The following is a 6000-nucleotide window of genomic DNA, read 5'->3' on the forward strand; positions in this document are numbered from 1 at the left end:
CCTAAAGAAAGCCTGCACGGGACCAGGACCGACTAGCGTCCACCAATCTATTGTACATAAGTAGATACGGAATAGCTGCGTTGCCGTCATAAAACAATACTTCCATGTGCTGTTACATAAGTACAAAGAAAGAAAAAAGATTCCTCTAGCCTGTGATTTCCCTCTAGAGCACCCGCACTTCACACTTTCAATTCACTCTGAAGCCTGTAACAGGGGGAGGGGAGAAAAGAGCAAATAAACCCTAGGACAAAAACTCACCTTCTCCCTTCTTTAAACTCTGAAAACGAAATCGAGGGAATTCCTTATGAGGCCACGGTGGGGCCGTTTGTTTTGTAAGTAATGAGAAAGCTTGGAGGAAGTTGGGCAATTCTCTCTGGATAAAGTTCCCGAAGATTAGATAACCCAGAAGAGGAGAGAGATGGAGAGTTCATCCGAGTTTCTCCTTTTGTTCAAGTTCCCTGAGCAGACAAAGAGCAGGCAAGCGGCAGCAGGTTCCTCTCTGCCTCTCCCCCCTTTCCCTCCCCCAGCCCAGTCCTTGCGTATCCAAAGGAGCAACTCAGGTCCAACACTGCCCTTCCCCTCTTCTTCTTCCTCCATTCAATTAACACTGCAAATGTTAGTCCTCCCCATCTCTAGCAGGCTCCCAAATCCAAACTTCCTGCTAACTGAGCCTCCCAGAAAAACAATTTCAATGGGGGGGGGGGGGAGGGAGAGAGAGAGACAGGGAGAGAAACATCTCTCAAATCATTATTTCCGGTAGATGCACCTCTTTGTTTGGATTCCCTTGACAATCACTGAGAACAATCCCCTTGGTATCTGGTTTCGGTCAGTTTGGTCTTCTACAGTCTGAAGGACAAATGTAGATTAAAGGAAAATATAAAAACGAGAGAAGAAAGGGTCCATTTACAGGCACACACGCACACACACGAGTGGATTTGGCAAGACTTTGTCCTTTCACTTGTGGAGACATCCAGCCTTCAGAACAAAAGCTTAATCCCGGCCACGAGACCACCAACAAAAGATATTTCCAGCCTTTGGCATCTCTACCTGTTGCGCAAACCACAGAGATGGTGCCAGCAGCATCCCCTGGCAAACCAAAAAAAAAAAAAAGTGCAAAAACCACACTGCCCCTTCACCTGTCCCCCAGCCACCAGACCATCTACCCAGCCCCTCTCCAAACAAAACCAGAAGAGGAGGAAAAGGTAACAACAGACAAGAGCCCCAAACCTAATCTGCAGCCAGGAAGACGGGGGATTTCCAGAAGCCCTGCCCGGGGCCCATCCCATTCATTATCTGCACAAATAAATCACACCGCCCTCAGAGCTTGAACCCCTTTCACTTGCTCCTTGATGCCGACGATTTAGCCAGGAAAATTAGACAGCCCCTTCCACCCCAAGGAAAAGAAAGGCCATTTCTGGCTCTAGGACCCGCTCTCGCTCTCTCCATTTCATCTGCGATGGAGCAGATAGTCGCCATGGGCAGCAACCTTGTGCGCTAACTTTCTGTTTAAGTTTCACTGTCCTGGGAAGGAACCCGGGTGGAGTGGGATGGACGGCGTCTTAGTTGCGCAACAGGACAAAAGAAAAGCAGAGTAAATCGCAACTCACCTTGGTGTGATACACCTTCCGCTTTCCTCCTCCTCCTCCAAGCGCCTGGCTCCTTTGGGTGGAGGGAGGTGTTTGACGGGAAAGGCTAATCGCTGTCGATCGTTCCTGACCTGTATGTGTCTGGCTCAGCCACCCTCTCCAAAGGTCCCCCCCCCCCCCACAGCAGAACAAAGGCGCTCTCCTCGCTTTGTGTGTAACTTTCTCATGCCGCCCACCCCGCTTCGCAACTTTCCAGCCCAATTCAGACGGAGTGCCGGGGGAGGGGGGGGACGACAGAGAGAGAGAGAGAAATCAAAGCAGTCCTGAGCTGCAACCCCTGCACCCCCTCGCTAACCAGCAGTGACGCACTCCCACCCCCAGAAAGTGAACCTCGCTGTGACTCACATCAGAGAAGGGGTAGAAGTTGCAGGAACCAGCCCTACGCCTAGGCGAGGTGCTGCGGACTCCCCTGCACGGGGGGTGTGTGTGCGTGTGTGTGTGTGTGTGCGCGCGCGTTTTTGTTTTGGAGGAGGAGGGTGACAGAGGGGAGGGAGCGGGGAGAGGAGTCATTAGCCCGGTGGGAAGAAGCGGCGGCGGCGGCTCCGGGTCCCTTTGTGTGCACGTGCGAGAGGAGAGGCTCTGGCCGCGCCTTGTTGTTGAGCTCCGGGATCCCGCCCTCCAGTCCCCACCGCGGGCACGGCCCAGCCACCAGCAAGGGAAGCGGCCACCCCGAGCCGAAAACGGCAGCGCTGGGCTCGCCCTCCCACGCAGAGCTTCGCTTTTAGCAGGACCCCCCCCCCCAACACACACACACACACACACCCCACCCCTGCGGCCAGGACCTCGAGACATTCGGTTTTGAATTACTACTGGCGGTGTCCAAAATACTTGATGGGGCTGCAGGTAGGAGCCCCCCCCCCACACCAGCTCCCCGCGCCCCGCCCCGTGCTGCCGCCTCCCCATCCCCGGGCCCACAGGAGAGACCGTTGTTCAAAGTTACCTGAAACAGAGAGGGGGAGTCAAAGAGAAGGTGGAGGGGGAAAGCCTTTCCCCCCCCACCCACACACACGCACTCTTAAGGGGCAGGGGAGAGAAAAAACAATATCCCTCTGTGACCCTTTAGGAGCTAATATTTATTTCCAAGACCCTGTGTGGTCTTATTGTCCTTACCCACCAATATCCTCTATTGTTTGTCTGTCTCTCCCTGCCTCCCACCCACCAATTCACCCCCACTCAACTCTGCCAGCCCAGAACCCATATAAGTTCCTTTGGCTCCCTTCAGTCCATCCCCCTACCCCCACCTCTTTCCATCTGAACCCCACATCCTAGGCTCACATCTATCCACTGCTACCTGAACCTACCAGGCTCAGACTTCCTTCCCCTCCATCAGCTCAAAACCATTCCCCTCCTTCTAGGATCCATCGTCCTCCTCACCCCAAAAAATCCTTCCTATCCAGCCTGCGCACAGCTCTGAACCCTTCTCTTCTGAAATGGTCCTCCACCCTGGCTCAGAACCTCTCCTGTTTCAACTAGATCCTGCTCACACCCATTCCTGGGGCCTGCCGCCTGCTGTAGGCATTTTGCTGCCTTAGATAAACTACACTGTGTGTGCTGCCCCCTCTATTTTATCCCATCCTATATTTTACGTTTTATTGCTGCTCAGTCTAACATTCTGGCATTAAAGCAGTTTTATATTAAGTACCCACCAGATCTGTGTTGTGTTAAGTCTGCTCTTTCTTTCCTTTCTGTCATTCCTTCCTCCCACCACACACATCATTTTTGGTGTAAATTTTCTATCATTTTTGGTTTCCCTCCAACTTATTCTCCTGTAGTGTATAATAATTGTTTCCTCTTTTCCTCACTTTCTTACCATCCCACTTCTTCCTCTTTTTCTAATTCTGGGTTTTGTTCTCTCATCATCTCCCCCTTCATCCTTCTCTGATTTATTTTCTCCCCATCCACATCCTCATTCTCCCCCCCACCCCTTCTATTTTTAACTTATGCCATCAATACAGCCCTACTTTCTCCCTACCTGTCACATATACACTCCTCCTCATGCACACTGCTGCCTTGGTCACACTTATAAGTTCTCTCTTATACCAGTTCCATAACCCAGTAGAATATATTGACTGGAATCCTGTGGTGAGAATAGGCAGAAATAATAGACCTCTTTTAAGGTAGGTCCTTATCCTTCCAGCATGTCATTCTGTTCTGGGAAAAGGCCAACAGCCACATTTTCAAAAGTAAGCACTGATTTCAGATTCTTCAGTTTTTAGGTACCTGATCCAAAACACCCTGAGGGTGATTTTTAAACATGTGGAACACCTGCAGCCACAGTTGTTTTCAATGTATGCCCAAAGAGAGGCACTAACTGTGACTTACCCCCATTCCCTGGGGTCTGGGTTAGCAGTATCACCTATGCCCCCCTTCCTCTCCACTACAGATATGGGAGTAATAACACTAAAATGAGTAGGAAGGCAAAAGAAGAAGTGCATTTTTGAGGAGAAATGGAGGTAAGGGAGGTTATGTAGTAAATTTGTTTATATTTTTGCCAACCTAGGCAACCACTCTACAACACTATAAGGTTCAGAAACCTTGTCTAGCGCTCACCTTACCTCCTACTTCAAAACATCTCCCCAGCTCAGAAACTCCTCTTTCCCATTACTGGTGGTGCTGGAAGAGCAGAGGCAGTAGAAAGAAACTCTGCAGAGAACATGTGGAACCCATACTCTCTCTCTCTGATATAATCTGAATTAGTAGCTGGAATCCCAGCTCCGCACCTGCTCCCTATGCTGACTGCAACCTCCACTGAAGCTGCAACAATCCCACCAACAGTTTCCTAGCAGTAGCCAGATGTATTGTGGCCGCAAGGAATCTTGCAGTGCCCACAAATGGTACAGTAGCCACCCTATAGATAATTTCCATGTTTTACAAATCCCTAACAAAAAACTGTTCCTGTCATGGGTGGACTTCAATTTGAGAGACATATGCTGTATGTCTCATTCAGATAGTAGTTAATCAGAGTTTCCAAAAATTATAGATGATAATTTTCTAACACAAAAAGTATTGCATCCAACACAGGGTAACTATTTTGGAACCATTGTGATAGATACAGATTAATTAATCATTGGCCTGGAAGTTGATGGTTGCATAGGGACCAGTGATCATGACCTGGTTACATTTAATAAGAGAAAACAAAAGATAGACTCAACCAGATTTTACTTATAAATATACACACATACAGACTTAGTGCTTCAAAAAGGCTATGGCCAATATCCTAAAAGGTATTTAGGTGCTTACCTCCTTTGAGGGTCTGGGCCTAATTTCCCAAAGCTGAGGAAAATTATGAATTAAACTGATGGTGAGGAAAAAATTAGGCAGAAAAATATGAATGAAAATTGGGGGTTAAGCGTTTATTAGATGGCTAAAAAGCCATAATTCACAATCAAGAAAGATGACAACTTTGGCTAAAGTCCCGGTTCAAGTGGCAAAATGAAGGCAGCAATTGGGGGTTGAGGGGGAGCAACATATAACAAGTGGAGAAAGAGGGAAATAGGTAGAAATAGATATACGCTGGAAGTTATGAAGTACAGAAAATTGAAAAGGGAAGTGAAAGACTGCTGGGAAAAATACAGGCTAAGGATAATGAGGTGTTTTTAAAGTATATTAGAAACAAAAGAAATCCTAGCAATTGTATTTGTCTATTACTAGATGGAGATGGTAAAATTGTCTATGATGCAGAAAAGGCAAAAATATTTAATAAATACTTCTGTTCTGTATTTGGAAGGAAGTAGGATGATGGTGTCACATTATACGAGGCTTGTGAAGTACTTTTCAATCCGCTAGTAACTGAGGAGGATGTTAGGATGTTACGAGAGATAAACATTTTTAAATTACCAGGCCCAGATAACCTATACCCAAGAATCCTAAAAGAGGTGGCTGAGGAGCTCTCTGACCCACTGGTGTTAATTTTAATAAATCTTGGAATAGAAGGAAATTCTGGAAGACTAGAATAGCGGTGACAATGTGCCAATATTCAAAAAGGGAAAGCATGGTGATCCAGGTAACAATGGACCAGTTATACTGACGACAGTCTCAGTCAAAATAACAGAAAACCTGATATGGGATTCAACTGATAAAGAATTAAAGGATAGGAATATAATCAATTACAAAGCCTGGTTACCAAGAAATGCCACTATGTGATCAGTGATAATATGATTGCCAAAAGTTTTCGTGGCACAATAAATTCACCAATTTTGGTCATAGATTGAACATCCAGCCTGTCTGTATTAAGGACGTAACTAGAGATCAGTCTCAATCTGGGTGACATTCAGTCAGCAAGGAAGCTATGTCTCTCAGGCATATGCCTTGATGATAATGATAATGTTGAATATAATTAACACCAGTCAACATG

The 6000-nt window shown here is 47.0% G+C and overlaps 1 long non-coding RNA gene across 7 annotated transcripts in view; it reads right to left on the minus strand.

Annotated features, from left to right (window-relative positions):
- The window catches only part of LOC311516678, a 330542-nt gene extending 328484 nt beyond the window's left edge, over window positions 1-2058 (minus strand). For 4 of the 7 annotated variants that reach the window (XR_014710480.1, XR_014710481.1, XR_014710482.1 and 1 more), the window contains exons 1-2: window positions 1608-1951; window positions 259-1086 (exon numbers count right to left, since the gene is read on the minus strand). This is a non-coding gene — a long non-coding RNA (uncharacterized lncRNA). Of the gene's footprint in view, window positions 1-258; window positions 1087-1607; window positions 1952-1991 lie in introns of those variants that run through there. The other 3 variants (XR_014710479.1, XR_014710477.1, XR_014710478.1) reach the window with 3 other exon arrangements.
- Between the last annotated feature and the right edge of the window lie 3942 nt (window positions 2059-6000).

The sequence above is a fragment of the Lepidochelys olivacea genome, assembly GCF_965140295.1.
Source record: "Lepidochelys olivacea isolate rLepOli2 genome assembly, chromosome: 2".
Lineage (NCBI taxonomy): Eukaryota > Metazoa > Chordata > Testudines > Cheloniidae > Lepidochelys > Lepidochelys olivacea.